The following is a 16,549-nucleotide window of genomic DNA, read 5'->3' on the forward strand; positions in this document are numbered from 1 at the left end:
TCCGGGTTGTGGGGCCCAAGCTAGCACGTTTTGGCTTGCTTCCTCAGAGTTCTGGGTAGGATTCCCTTCCATGACTTCAGAGTTAGAGGACGAGTCACTAGCCGCTATTCGTGGATCTTGGGTTGCACTTCCTTGGGTTCCAACTGAAGGCCAAGATGCTAACGTGGAGGGATGGTGTGAGCCTACGTAAACTGAAACGCTTTCTAGTTGCTCAGACTCTAGCACCTGACCAGAGCATAGATGCATGTGACGTGGGTATCCTACGGGCGTTGGTAACTACCCTTGAAGCCCACACAAGTGGTTTCTCTAGCACCCGACCAGAGCATAGATGCATGTGACGTGGGTATCCTACAGGCATTGGTAACTACCCTTGAAGCCCACACAAGTGGTTTCTCAGGTGTTTCGCACCCCGTTTTTACTTGGTTTTTTCTTGTTTTCAACTCGTTTTTACCCCCTTACTTATGGTCGAAACTGAACTAAGGCGTGTGATAGCTCAAGATGAGCGTATCGTTCAAGGGATCCTAGCGTGCTTTACAGCACAGTGTTCGCCTATTCAGAGCTCCTGTGGCCCTCAGAACACTCTATTTGTGCTTGTGGGGGGAAAGGTGAAGGCTTTGTCCCACATGCCTACTCCACTTCTTGGGGGGTAGACTATATAGAGAGCTTCACTCCCCTTAAGCTTTCACTTGAGAGAAAGCTATGGAGGCTCACTCTCCTATATATATATATATCAAAAGATCGAGACCGGGATTGGGGTCAATTTGGGATTTTTTCTTTTTTACTTTTTTTTTCAATAAAAAATTTCTTTCCACGCGGGTTGGGTTGATTTAATTTTTTCTTTTTTTAAAAAAAATTTACCCTTTTTTTAAAAAACTTTAAAAAATGTTTTTTGAAAAAAATAGCCCTAACAAACTTACTAACTTACTGCTCTAACAGTTAATATACAGATTTGGAATGTGCAAAAAATGAAGATAACAGAACAAAAAAAGACTGAACAACAGCACCAAACACACAAACACGCCTCTCTTTGTCTTTCCTGTAGGATAAAATAGACTTCAAACAGCAGCCCGAGCTGCATTTGGAGCTTGGTGCAAGGAAATTTCCTGGCAACTGCGCCAAAAATGTGCGCTTTTACTGCACGTGTCGGAGCTAGGGACTTACTGAGCACCATGTGCGAGCCACGAATGGTTGCAAGCACACAACCACGAATGGCTGCAAGCACACAACCAGGAAACCAACAAGCTCAAACAGGGAGCAATGGTGTGTCACTCACCGCTCAGACCACCGTCGCGTGAAGGAATCTTGTGTCGCGATAAGAAGGAGCCGTCGCCGCCATTCTACCGCCTCGTCGCCGCGGTGCCGCCACGTAATGCTCTATTCGCTACACACTCTCTCCCTCTCTCTCTCTCTCTCTCTCTCTCTCTCACACACACACACACACGCTGGAGAAGGAGATGGAGAAGATGAAGCAAGAGCGCTCCTTGTATTCAACACTTAGAGAATGAGGGGTTTTAGGTTACATTTGACTTTTATATGTGACCTGGCCGTTCACACATGGGCGCCCACACATGGCCGACCGATCCTAACCCTTATCCTGATGAAATTCGAGGTGCGCCTCTCATCGACGATCACCCAATCCCTTTACCCTTTACATGTGGTGCCGACAAGCCCGGCCCATGACTCAAAATACGTAAAATAATTATATGACGTAAAAAGTAATACATCTCAATGTCCGCCACCATAAGTTAACAACCATCATGATGACCCTACTGCTAGCAAAGCATAGTGGTGCTTGAGCAGCAATAGTCCATTTATGTCCCAAGATCAAATATGCTTCCAACATATACTCAACCACCAAAAAATTACAAGGGAGTTAGTTTCAATATACATTTTATGTTCAAAGTACCCCAAACATGGCACGTTCAAGTCTTGTGTAAATGGAATTCTTTCAGGATTAGCCATGAGTGTTGGTTGACCTAACAAATCCCATAACTCGAGGGTCATGAGATTCTGCTCTCGTGTTGGATAAAGCTACGCTTGAATTGTGGTGAGTCTAGTGGAAAGTTCTAATCCAACCATAATACTTGGGATATGCTCAGTAAGATATGTTGGAAGTTCCAGCTCTTCCAAGGTCTCTTTTTCCACAAGAGAAGAGCACTCCTCCAAATGAGGATTTGAGAGACTGATTTAATTTCGTAAGGGATTCATCAAATTCCTCACGTGCTTTTTCAACCGCATAGTTCATGCAATCTTCCTCTAATAATGACTCTTCTATAGAAAGTATGTCTTCCTCTTAAAAGGATACTCTTCTGGTTCTTGTATTTTGGTTGCATTTTTTGGTTTGACATTATAAGGTTCAATCATAACCGGTGATCCTGTATGACACTCAACAATGTTAAGCCTGCTCTCTTGAAAGAGCTTGCTTTTTGTGTTATGCATATGTCATGTGATCATGATTTTCAAGTCAAGGTAGTTAGGTAGGTTCTAGTTTCTTGATTCGTCTGTGAGGACACCTAGTGACGAATCAGAACTTGGTTCATCCTCACTAAATGACGTACTAGAACTTGTTTCATCTTCTGACTTTCTTTGGATCATCAAGGTTTCATCATGTTTGCTTGTGCACCGAGAACACACTTATTTCGGGCTTCTGTATTCTGTGTTGCATATGTGGGATTTGTGGTTTGAGTGGCAGCCTTTGAGGTGGATGCTTCAGCACCATGTGTACCCTTTGGGATCTTTTATGGTTAGGACTGCCATAGGCTCCTTCTCATCTTTTATGTCAACCTTCGTTTCAATAGTTGGGTTGCCCTTATTTTTCTTGGGCTTAGAAGGTTTTGTTTCTTCTTTTGGTTTATGCTTTAAAACATGCTCTTCTACCCACCATTTCAAAGTGTTTTCTTTTGAATTCTTTTTTACCGTTTCTTGTGCCTTCGCTTGTAAGCGTGTAAGCACATTCAAGGTTACTATGGATAATTGCCCGTTTTGCACACTTAAGATGTTAAGAGTTGTATTTTGTGAGATAGATTACAGCACAACAAAGCAACTCGCCTTGGGCAATCTTAGAATATGTGATCGGTGCCACATCATTCACATATGGGTTGCAAGGTGTCAATGACAGTGGGCATGGAAGTATACCAAACTATGCATTCTACCACCTTGTGTCGTCCATGACAATAGAAACACTAAAGTGTTTGCTTAATTGCTTCTTGAGCAGTTTCTTCCCTTTGGATTATTTCTGCTTGGAGCACAGGAGATAAAGGTTTTGGGTTAATTGTAGATGAATTGGGACATTAAAGTGTGTCGTGACCAAAGGTTTTGCAATATATGCAGTACATAAAAATAGGCACCTTGTACACACAATGGGGATTGGGATGGACGTAGTGATTGCACTGAGCACAAGGCATTCGCCCATCACTTGGAGAGGCATTAAGAATGTTTGGTTTTCAGGGAGCTCATCCTCTCTCAGAGTTGTCGGTTCAAAGCTTTTATGTAGGGCTTTATAGAATTCAAGAAATAACACGTCCGAGATTAATTTTTCTTTAGCCATTGCTTCACTTGGTTTAGATGAGGAACATCTCGTATCGTGGTCATCCTCCATCATGTTGTCATCTAAACATATTGCTTCTTTACAACATTGATCAAATGTTTCCGCATTGGATATACAATGATCAAATTGTGTAAGCTATTATTCTTTAAGCCTATCATGAAACATATCTTCAATTGAGCATCATTTAGTTTCTCCTATGGCTCACATCGTAAGTCCAAGATTTTTATTTGAAGGACTAAATCTCTAATGGTTTTGTTTTATTTGCGCCGCTCAATTTAATAAAATTCTTTCGCTACACTCCACCGATCACCTTGTCTTAAGAAGCTGTGCATAAAGGCTATTTTCAAGGTCCTCAAGTTTGTCTTAATTGCCAGCATCAATGTGATGAACCATCTACTAGCCATTCCCACTAAGCATAGGTTTAACACATGTACCTTGGTGAGGCAGTTTGAATTTCCAAAGGCTTCGCATCATTGTTCAAACATTTGTATGAATTGAACAGGATCAGTCGTTCCATCGTATTTGCCCATGATTTTGGAAATCTATACGGACGTGTTTTTTTATGAGTCACTGAGGCCGCGTGAGTGCTAATGTGGGTAGGGACTCACTTAGTCCTTGGGCAACCCCCCTTCCTATATTAGTCAATATGTCCAAGGGGTGGGTATCTAGGGGTTGCAAAAGGTTGGTACCTAGCATGTCTAAAGGCTTAGGACTTATGATAGTGCTAGGCAAGTGACCGACTCCTGGAGAGATTGATGTGACAGGGCATAAAACCCGCTGACACGCTTATTGTAGGTATGGCAAACCTCAATGGCTCGAAGATTGCAACCATTGGGTTTAGTTTGGGTGTGAGCCCATGTAATCCCTCCATCGTTGCTATATCTTAACATCAATTGCTCCTTTAATGAGCAAGCACATACTTCTCTTCTTTTCTTTTTTGCTTTTTAGGTTTTCTTATAGCTCATTATTACAGCCTCAAGAGGCCTGGCATACTCTTTGCTAGATCAAACAAGTGTCTGTTTGCCCTAATTAGCTTAGTTGCGGTACACACATGAACGACATCTTACAAATATTTTTCCAAAAAAAGTGCATGCTAGTAGCATCCCAAATGGAAGAGAAGGTCTCAAAACCTATTTTCCATCACTGTCTCAAGATGAAACTTTATTCCTGAAAGATTTTTCCTATTTCACAGCCCGTTTTTTGAATATGTTCCAAAAAGAATTTGGAAAAAACTCTATAAGAGAGAGTTGTAATATTTTTGGAGTACTATAGCTGAGTTTTTTCATGATTTCACCTTTTAGAGACTCAAAAAGTAGTCCGAATATGGTTCGCAATCATTTTCGGGCTGTTTTGGGTGATTTTTAGTGCTTTGAGGACCGTTTTTGCCTCGATTTCCACGTCAAATTTTGAGGCTACTAGTCAGAGTCCATAATGATGGATTTTGCCCTCGGACGCTCAAGATCAATTTTGAAGTGCTCAATGTGACAACTTTTCGACGATGAGCACTAGAGCGTGTTTGTTAGATTCACGGTTTAGGAGATACAGGCCTTTGAACATGGTGGCTAATTTCTAGACTTTTCTTTTTTGGTCGACGGACTGCCTTTCACAATGTAAACAAGCAGGGTGCAGTTCACAACGTGAATGTTAGAATTAGGGTTGCAGGAAAGCACACAAAGCTTGGAGGAGGAGAAGGAGCAAGAATGCATACAACACACAATGTATTAGATTGTGTCAATGTACAAAGATAAGTTAGCCCTAGAATAATGGGCGTATATACAAGCCGGGGAAAAAAACCTCCTAAAGAGGAAAAAAGTTCTCCGATGGTCCTAAGTGTGTTCACACACATCACTGCCTATATATATGGCAACAAATCCCCCCTGGGAGTGATGGTGTGAACGAGAGCTGGCACTCATGTATAGGGAAGTGCCATGCCCGAAGTAGATCAGTCCACAAAGGGGAGCAATCCCAAAGCTTTGCGGAAAGCTTCAAACTTCTCACGAGGAAGCGCCTTTGTGAAAAGATCGGCGGTGGCAAGGTTGTCTTGTGTTGGCACATATGCCAAGCTGATCTCTCCTGCTGAGAGTCTCTCCCTGACATAGTGATAATGCACCTCAATGTGCTTTGTGCGAGCATGAAAAACTCTGACTGTCAGTGTAGATAGAGGTGGCAGACTCTTGTCCAACACCCAAGTCAGCCATAAGCCGTCTGAGCCACACACACTCAACCATAGCTATGAAAGCTGCCCTGTACTCAGCTTCACAACTAGAAGTGGCCACAGTAGGTTGCTTCTTGCTTAACCAAGATATGCATGAGCTACCGAGCATGAAACAAAAACCACTTGTTGACACTCTTGTGTCATAGCAACTAGCCCAATCTGAGTCCGAAAAAGCATGTAAATCTGGTGGGCGGCAACGATCCCCCCTTGGGATAAAACAACCCAAGATGTATGGTGCCACTCAAGTAACAAAAAGATACGTTTAACTGCCTTCTTCCAATGCTGAGACCCTGGGCTATGCATAAACCTGCTCACCTGTGAGACTGCAAACTGAATGTCTGACCTCATAATACATACATAAATGAGGCAACCAACAGCTGTGTGATAGAGTGTGACATCAAAGTGATCTCCAGTATTATGAAGACTCAACTTCAAACCTGTCTCCATTGGAGTAGCAATAGGCGTCTTCATGGCCAAATCTCCGCTCACCTATGAGACTGCAAACTGAATGTCTGACCTCATAATACATACATAAATGAGGCAACCAACAGCTGTCTGATAGAGTGTGACATCAAAGTGATCTCCAGTATCATGAAGACTCAACTTCAAACCTGTCTCCATTGGAGTAGCAATAGGCATCTTCATGGCCAAATCTCCGCTCACCTATGAGACTGCAAACTGAATGTCTGACCTCATAATACATACATAAATGAGGCAACCAACAACTTTCTGATAGAGTGTGACATCAAAGTGATCTCCAGTATCATGAAGACTCAACTTCAAACCTGTCTCCATTGGAGTAGCAATAGGCGTCTTCATGGCCAAATCTCCGCAACAATGTCTCAATATACTTTGTCTGACACAAAGCAATACCTCCATCGCACTGCTTAAATTGTATCCCCAAATAATGATGCAAACCTCTCTCCATTGGAGTAGCAATAGGCTTGCAATCTTCAAGGCCAAATCTCCGCAACAATGTCTCAATATACTTTATCTGACACAAAGCAATACCTCCATTGCATTACTTAAATTGTATCCCCAAATAATGATGCAAATGCCCCAAATCTGACATCTCAAAAGAGGCATTCAAATGAGCCTTAAAATCAGCAATATGACTCTCATTTGGTCTTGTGAGCAGCATGTCATCGACATAGAGAGCAATGATTAGATGTACATCATCCACACGTTTAACATACAAAGTGCTTTCTATTGGACTATTCTGAAAACCATGTGCAGTCAAATATGCATGTATCTTTTCTGAGTATTGTAATCTATGTAATGGGGTTTTAAGGAGAGAGATCCCTCAATGAAAACTCACATACTATACATATGAGTTATGTAGTCACTATCATAGTGATCAAAGGAGAGATAGTAGATAATGAAAATGTAGGGGGGAGAGAGAGAGAGAGAGAGAGAGAGAGAGAAAATGATGCATACCAAGGAGAGAGAGCTTAAATGTCGCCATTACAATAAGTAGAAGTAGACAATGAAAACCATCAACCCTATATTTTTATAGGCAATGGAGAGAGAGAGAGAGAGAGAGAGAGAGAGAGGGTGTATTATGTGTGTGAATGCAAATGATAAAGAGAGGAAAAAACATACAGACAATGAAGAGAGAGAGAGAGAGAGAGGTAGATGGAACACACTGTTGCACCATCATCCTACTAGAGCGGGAGAAAGGAGGAGCTAGCTAGAGTGGAGAGAGCAAGAGGGAGAGGTAGATGGAACACACTTTTTTTTGAGGAAGGCTTAATACCACACGATTTTTTTTCAAAAAAGGCTTGAAATCTCACACACATTTTTGAATCAACATATGTAGCTGATTTTGGATTTCACACATGTTTTTGAATCATTATATGAGACCCACACACGTTTTTGAATAGCATATGTTAACTGATTTTGGAGTTTTTTTTAATGTTCAAAAACTAAAACAAAACATGCTATTAGTTTTGGCTCTTTGAACTTTTTCTGAAAATCTTTTCAACGTGAAACCTTTAGAAAATCTTCATGGCGTAAACCCTTTTGTGTTCACGGCATGAACTTTTTTTTAAAGACTCACTATTAGCTCAATCCAACGAATAGTCAGGCCAAGGCCACGAAGGTTGGTAAGTGAGGATGGACACCTATAGCAAAGAAGAAGGGATCTGACCCTAAAAGCAAAAATCTTTGAATACGTGAAGGTGAAAAAGAATGTTCATGCTGTGAACCTTTTTCTGACACACTTCATGCCGTGAACTATTCTCTGCAGTTTCATAGCTTCAGAAACAGAGCGATAGAATCAGAGCAAAATCAAATTGGGTTGACAAAGTAGCTTATCAAATCATACATACATGCACTTAAGATCTGGAAAACTCATCGGAGACAATCTTGCACCTGACGATAGTGCATCGAATCACCCAGGATCTTTCTATCAACAAAATGTGGGATCAAGACATTCCGCAAGCACACACCTGAGTGTTTTAAAATAAGGAACCTGACCACCGTTGAAACTAGTAGTGAAGAATCCATGGAAGAAGGGCTAAGATATGCTGGGTTTGGGGAAGAGGAGAAACCACCCTCCCCAACTAGGTCCAATGGTATCATTGATATCGCTTAGGGATTTTTTGGTCTCTGAACTAGTTATGACACGAAGAAGCGCAATCTACGGGCATGGGTCCGTCAACCAGCGTTGGACTTGGTCCACGATAAGAAGTGCCCATCCAAACGTTGAATTCTAGGCTGTCGAACACACCGACACCCCCTGAATGAGATGAGACATGGAAAGTGTGGCCATGACGGGTCAAATATTCTTCCCCACCTCTGAGGAAGTAGAGTTAGATCTCAGAAGGAGCGAGGTGGGACGACAGCTTATGAGAATTAAGCTTAAGGAAACAAGAGCTCGATACTCGAAGGGCAAGAGCTGAGAAAAAGGAAACGAGAAGTTTAAACCCACTCCAATCACGAGGTAAGGAACCAGAATTGGTTATGGGAAGAAGTGAGGGACAAATTCCAAACTTGGAACCCATAAATGAGGAATCCAGAGTTGAGGAGGTTTTACAACCATAGAAGAAGAGGATAACCTAGCAAGAGTGGCGGGCGAAGTAGAGGACCGTCTGTACACCAAAAAGAATATTGAGTAGATGATCAATCACCCTACGTTCCTACAAGACATGGAACTTCTGATTCTACAAAGACGTACGGAGGCGACTAATGATGAGCCACTCCAAGGTATAGTGGTAGAACCATCCAAAACTACCTAGAAGAGCCAATACACGGACGACATCTAGGAAGGGGGGGGGGAGAAATTCCTCAAGGGCCAAGGATGGATCCAACCATGGACCTTAATGCAGCCACAAGTACAGACCTGCTAAATATGGCGACGGAGATGGGCCGAGGAATGGTCAGAGAACTAGGCACTGCTCTAGAATCCTGACCCTCCTAGATGAAACCACATATCATTTCCAAACTCGTCCAAAAAATCTCTAGGGACGGAATTCCTATCCAACATGTAGAGATTTTTGAATCCACATGTGAAACCTGCGGGCCTCTCACTGCTGATGTGACAATGATTCATGCCTTCTCATTGACCTTGGAAGGAAAAGCTCATCAGTGGTTCCGAACCCTCAAGCCTGAGGATAAGGTTAAACTTCACAAGACTCAAGAATGTTTTTGTGCCCAGTTTTTCCCGAAGTGGTGACAGATGGAGCCCTGTGGCACAGTTACATAATATCAAACAAAAGGAAGTTGAGTCGATGAGAGACTATGTGTCTCATCTTAAACTTTTAAATTCAAAATGCAAACTACGGGAGAGGTTAACTGATGATCAGTTATTGCCTTGCTTCTGGAGAGGGTTAGAGGCCACAAAATGTATGATTACTTGGTACTAGCCCGACATGCTACTCTTGATGCATGTTGCAAACTGGCAATTGAATATCAAGATAATATGCTAGAATTACCGCAGTGGAAAGATGTCAAAACATCTTTAGTAACTATGACTTCACGTGTATCGAGTCATCAAGAAATTGGAACTTGGAGCAAGCAAGTCGGAAACATGACAATGAATGAGCTCAGTAATGCCATATTAGAGAAATTGAAAGTAAAGGAGGGAAGAGAAACATCTGGGCATGGGCATAATCATCTTTATCCCTGCAAGGAATTGGTGTGGTGCTCTATGTATACAGTAGTCGAGTGTCCACAATTAAGAGCAAGGCCATTACTCTATTGTGCCCACTATGTAAAATTAGGAAATCATGACACTTCAATGTGCAGATATCTAAGATTTCAAAATGTTGCATAGCTATCAGCACTTAGAGCCCCATTGGCTTTACCTACTTTACTTGTATAGATCAACGCTACTACTGGACAACCCAACTCTTCCTACTTACCTAGGGGGATGTTCCGGGTACAAGACGCTTTACCTCTACCACCACAACCACCGTAGGCTAAAATCAATCAAGTATTGATTGAAGAGCCGTCAAAAGATGTTGATATGATGCGTGAAGTAGAACTTAGCAGAGCGTACTATGAGGAAACGATGGAAGTCATGCGCCTGAATATTACATCCTACAGAATAACACGCTAGTATCGATGTTTCAAACCACGATACAATGGAAGGGCAAAGACATGAACTCGAATCTGAGAAGAGGACCACCTACAATGTTTTGGCTACAGAGGGTTGCATATCGAGTTGTCGAGTGCCTAAACAAGAATATGGTTTATACACACCAACCCCAACAAGTGGCTGCTACACCCAATGACATGCCAGTACTCACCTATACTAAATGTGGGATTGATCATTTGATCAAGAAGTGTTCATACCGCGCAAGTGGTTTGACTTCTACTGCCAACAATCAGGCCACCATTCGAACCATTAGTGTACAACCTAGAAATATCACACCACTAACGTCCTACAAGAGCTCAAGCTCAATTAGAAGACAAGGGAAAGAACCGATGCAACTGTTTCCAAAACTGGCCGTAGGAGAAGAGTGAAAAAAGTGGGTAAGGGTGACACAAGGGTCACAATCCAAGATGGATCCGAAGAAGATACAATCGACACCGGATCCACCCAATCAAGAGAAGAGGGGGATCAAAGGATCAATCACAAGGGGCCGGACCAAGAAGAGCAAAGGGAGTAACCAACAACTCCTAAAGGGGTGGGTGAATACCCCAATGCTGATGAGGAAATAAGAAAGCTTGAAGATGCCAGGGCCTTAGTCGAAGAGTGCCAACGGCTTCATAAAGCCAAGCTAAGGGCTAACCGGGTTAGGGATATAGTTTATCCACGAAATGAGCCAACCAAGGAGAGGGAATTAGACATGCCTACCCCAATTTCGGAAGAAACAGAAGAGGGTTTCCAAGCAAACACACTGTCCAGAATGTTTGAGGAAAATGTGTTGGGGGAATCCATCCATTCCTTCCCTATGGAGGAATACGAGGCATATACATGAGCAGAACCCTCTATCTCCAAAGATCCTAGACACATAGGAAGTCTTGCGGCTGTGCTATCCACGCCTATACAAATGCCATTAGGGAAACTATTATGTAATTCACCAACCCTATGGACAGACATAAAAGAATGGGTAGAAGGCAGACTAAAACCAGTTGATACTATAGATGAGGTTCTGCCACCTGTGTGGCAGAAAGAACCTTGAGACACACAAGGAAAACTTGAGTTGTTAAGATACCAGTTAATCAACTGGGATGTTACTACAAAAGTGACGACACAAATGCTACAATCCCAATTTATCATAATGGGTACCAGGCACTTGCTATCCTGGATGGTGGGGTAGGGGTAAGAATCATCACAAAACATTGCTGGGAAAACTGGGGAAAACCTTATCTAAAAAAAGCAAATCTAATCGTTTAAAATGGGCTGACAGAACATCTTTGAGGCCCATTGGATTCCTAGAGAATGTGAAATTCAAACTCTTTACGTTCGCTACCATCATACATTTGTGGTCATGGACTACCTGCACCAACCTGATTCATATGACATAATATTGGGGAGATCCTTCATGAGGGAATCCAAATTGGTGCATGATTGTTTTCCATTAGAATTAATTCCTTGGCCAGGAATGTGTTTGTCATGCCTGTAGGTTCCATGGAAGAGGAAATGATTGTAGGACGATCTTGGATCTGTGCAAGTAAATGCAATATCCAATGGGAAGAACGGACAATGTTGTTAAGCGGGCGACAAGGTCATGTCCATACCCTTATGGAGCTTGACAAATAGAGGGACATAGATCATAAACTGATGAACAAACAACACTGAATGCAGTGGCAACACCTCATAAAATAGAACAAGCATCAGTCCCATGAAGCTCGCACACACAATACCCAACATCTAAGGGTACATAGAAGTGGGTGCCCAAGATTCAACTTAAAAATCAACCCAACAAAAAGGACACCATGGGCCACAAGAAGAATCTGTTAAAAAATCAAAAGTCAGACCTTGTTGACACAAATAGATTAGCAGGACTCCAAGAATCCCAATAGACCTCAAAGGTTCCATAAGCAATGGGTCCGAAAGGACTTAGAGCACAAGGATACTACCAAGGCAATATGGCAATATGGGTACCCAAACCCCACTTAGTGGCCAACACCACAAGCAGTTCAAGTCATAAAAAAGAGAGTAGTAAGAGCATACAACATCATCAACTCCCAACTCAAGCAAGAACCTCGCCAACCCTTGTGCGGAGGAAAAAGACAACTTTGCCAAATGGGTTGGGAATTACCAAAGCAATGAAAGTACCCACTTTGGTTACAAAACTAAACAGGGAACGTAAAGGTAGAAACAAAGAAGTTCAGCAAAGAGACACAGATAGAAGCCCTTCACCACAAGGCACAGTAACAACATTGTTCAGTTGGGTGGAAGGAACAATTAAAAACTCCCACATAGAGCTAAAACGACTGTATCAACAAATGCCCAAAGTGCTCGGGTGACCCCTTGGTTCTCGTGGCAGTAAAACAGAAGGGTGTACAATGGTTGCACAATGGGTACGAGGTAAGCAAGGTATCATTCACTCATTATGTGCATGTTTGACTACTAGAGCATGAAGGAAAAAATGAGAAGGTATCGATCTTATGCATTCAAAATTCACAAAGGTTCACGCCATGAACAAATTCAAAAACGCTCACATCGTGAAATGGCAATTTCTCATGGGCCAATCAAGCAGCGCCATGTGGTTTTCTTCATTAAGGCAGCCGCCCTGTCCATGGCTGCGTTATAAAATTGAATTTCTTTCCTCTTTCGTCATTTTGCATCATGTGACCTGCACTTTCGATTTTCATTGCTTCCGCTCTTGATCATTCTGCATCTCCCATCCTGCCATCCCGGATTTCGAACTTAATCAACTATCTCCTTTCGAGGTGGGAGCTTGATCCTTTTTCTTTTTGTTTTCTTTTTCTTCTTGCATTTTTGTTGATCTTCATGATTGATCAAAATCTTGTTAACATTGCTTTGTGTACATACACCATAATTAGTCAAAATAATCTCTTCATGGTATCCTCACATGCATCTCTACACGCATCTCTATAATAAAAGCAAAAATGAAAATCCTCATAACAAACAACCTTAACTAACAATTCACGATATTAACACCCTCCTGCAGTTTCACGGAACCTCAAAGGTTCACGGAAACTCACTTTTCACGGAACCTAACTTTTTCATGGAAACTAACTTTTTCATGGAACCTCACCTTTTCACGCCTAACCAGTTCACAGAACCTAACTTTTTCACGGAACCTAACTTTTTCATACAAAAATTGACTTTTTCACGGAACAACCTGACTTTTTCACGGAAACTAACTTTTTCATGGAACCTCATTTTTTCACGAAACTAATTGTTTCACGGAACCTGGCTTCACGGCCTGTAGATTCATGAAACCACTCTAACCCTGCACCTTCACACCATAGCCTTCACCTATCTATTAACACACCCTATGATTCCTCCTACACTAACAAACTCCTCAATTCAACTAACCAATTACCCATTTTAAAAAAACAAAAAAAGAAAAAGAAAAGAAAAGATGGTATCAACCCAACTAGTCGGTAGACTGATGCAATGTTCATGTATAGATGTCAGCCTCAGAGTCAGAAGCTCTCGAGACCCTAGCTGCTGCGACTTAAGCCAACACCACTGGATCCTCGGCAAGCCAGAGAAAGAGGCCAGCACGGGGCCCAAAGTTGACCTGTTTGGGCACTTATGCCGATGCCTTCCATGGGGCCATCATTAGCAAAGAAGCTCTCACGGCCCATGGAAAGGTAGCCTTACATTACCACAGCCCAGAATGCCTCCAAATTTTGGAGGAGGCCAAAGATCCTCCTTAGGTGTCCTGGCACTTCACTCAGGGACTGCTTCATCGGCCCTCGCCCATCGTACCGGAAGCACACCATTTTTCACCATACCAAGGCTGGTCAAGACCTGGGTAGGTTTTTGCCGTGTGAGCCGTCCTTTGAACACACCCCGCCAGCTGTTGCAACCAAACTTCCCTTAGAAAAACACATATACCAATGCTCCCTCCAGCATTCTCGCGTAAGACAGTCCTTTAAGAAAAACAGGGTTTCTATGCAAGTTTTTAGTTTTGAGTTTCTTTTGAATACAATGAGTATATCTTAAATCCATATCCTAAGAATTTCTGATCGCAGGTCTAAATTCCAAACAGAATTCCTCGAATTCTGTAACCTTGATCCTCACATCAAAATCAAAGGGTCTCAACTTAGTTTCAGATTCGATGGGTGATTTGAGTGAATTTTTCTGAACTGGTCACATCGTCTTTTCTTGAAACTGACGAAGTTATGTCTTGGTCATAGTCTGATTCAGGGTTTGAGTCTGGAAAGGTTCTCCTGAACTATCTTTCTCGAAGGGTAATATTTCAATTACTACTTTACTGAATTTCATTCATTGAGTATTTGCTTAACTAAATTCAAAACTAATCACGAATTCCTATGAGGAATAAATTAATCATTTATCTAAAGTTGGACAAGGTTGGTTTGGGAAAAATGGCACAGATACTCCCAAGAAGTATCGACACAGATTTCTACGCTGAATACCTCTCAAGACCTACGACAAGGGCACCAAAAGGGAAACCGTCACCAAAGCTGACACGGCACTTCCGAGCAACTCCTCATCACAGAAGAGCTCATATGGGATGCTCTGCATCTTTCGCTCGCAGTCAAGGTCCACGCACACGCCATCGACAAAATGCCTCTGGATGCAATGCTCAAGAAAAGTTCTTACAACTCAAATGGGGCCGAGTACGAAAACATCCGAGATGAGGCTATGGAAAAAGCTTGTAGGGTCATGTCCTTAATGATGCAGGTGAAGCCCGTGGACAGATATAATATGGTCACCTTGAACAAGATTGCAAAAGTACATGAGGAGAAAGAAGAAGACTGGGCCTACTAGGCCCATAAAGAGATGGAGAATTACTTAAAGGCCCACCAATCCAAAATATGTAACCTGTACCTACTCACACAAGTTCTAAATCACGTAGCAAAAAGGCCTCTCCCAGAGCTCGAACCAGAGGAGCACTTGCAGTTGGCAGTGCTACCAAAACAACCTAAATTAATAGCTGAAGATATGCAAGAGGTGCAGGCTATCTTGATGGAGACCTAGGTAATCATAAAGGAAATCACGAAGGGGCAAAGGAAGAAGACAGATAAGAAGATGAGGGGAGTAATTCCAGATATAGCTATTGAGTCACAAAGATTAGAAGCAGAAGTGGCCTAGGAAATCCGAACATACCAAGAGGCATTGCAAGAGACCACTCACAGAGCCAAGCCACACAGGATCCCCTACCACAAGTTACTCCTCCGATAAGCCCGGCTCAACTAATATTTACAAAGAATCAACTCTGGCAGACATGCCAACAAAGACAACACCCGAACAAGAAGCACCAATACAGGCTGAGGAAAGACAAGGTGTTGAGGTGGCCACAGCTCCAGTTCAAGAAACAGAGGCCCCAATTGATGCAAGCAAAAGACAACAAAGTCCAGAGCCATCCAATCCAAGCAAGAGAAGGTGGTTGGAAGATGAAGTAAGAATACCCCAGCTGGCCTCCCTGCAGAACATAGACTATCAACAATTCTTGCAAGGGACCATGGAAGGATTAGATGAGCTGCTCAACCAACCACAGACTGGGCTAGAAGAAGAAGCAAGTACAAGTGCGATTTGGGAGCAAGAACAAAAGGTTTCGTGGTGCCACCTCCTCACAACACACATGCTCCATGACCGTAACGCCACCCTCTGGAAACAGGTTAAAACAATGCATCCACACAAGTGCAAAAATTAAAAGACAACTTGGCTGAAGCTACCCATGAAGAGATTGAAGGCCACAGAGGAGCAAGAGAATAGGTATAAAGCCCTGGAAAGCAATAACATGCTCCTCAACCAAACAATTGTGCAAAGAATCAAGGAAAATGTGGACCTCAACGCAAAATTAGAACAAGCTAAGGAGCAGCTTCAGAAAGGGGTCACCCACACAAATGAGCTCACTACACTTCATGCACACCAAATATAGGAGCTCCAAACCAATGCCAAGGCCAAAGAAGAAGATTTGCAATGCCAAATCCAACAGCTAATAGCATAGCTAAAGGCAGTGGAGGAAAGGGCAACTCATTTACAACACGAGAGGGAACAAACAAACAAGGCCCATGCAGAAAAATTAGAACACTTAGCGACACAATAAGTGCAAGCTAGGCCGAAGTACAAAGAAAAGAGGTTGCACCCAAGAGGCAATGGCGTAGCTTATAGAACAACTAAACGACATTCAGAGGCTAGCTACCCAAAGGCTCCAACAAATCTCCGA

This window comes from Cibotium barometz, chromosome 17 (assembly GCF_041138505.1).
Source record: "Cibotium barometz isolate CiBa-2024 chromosome 17, ASM4113850v1, whole genome shotgun sequence".
Classification (NCBI taxonomy): domain Eukaryota; kingdom Viridiplantae; phylum Streptophyta; class Polypodiopsida; order Cyatheales; family Cibotiaceae; genus Cibotium; species Cibotium barometz.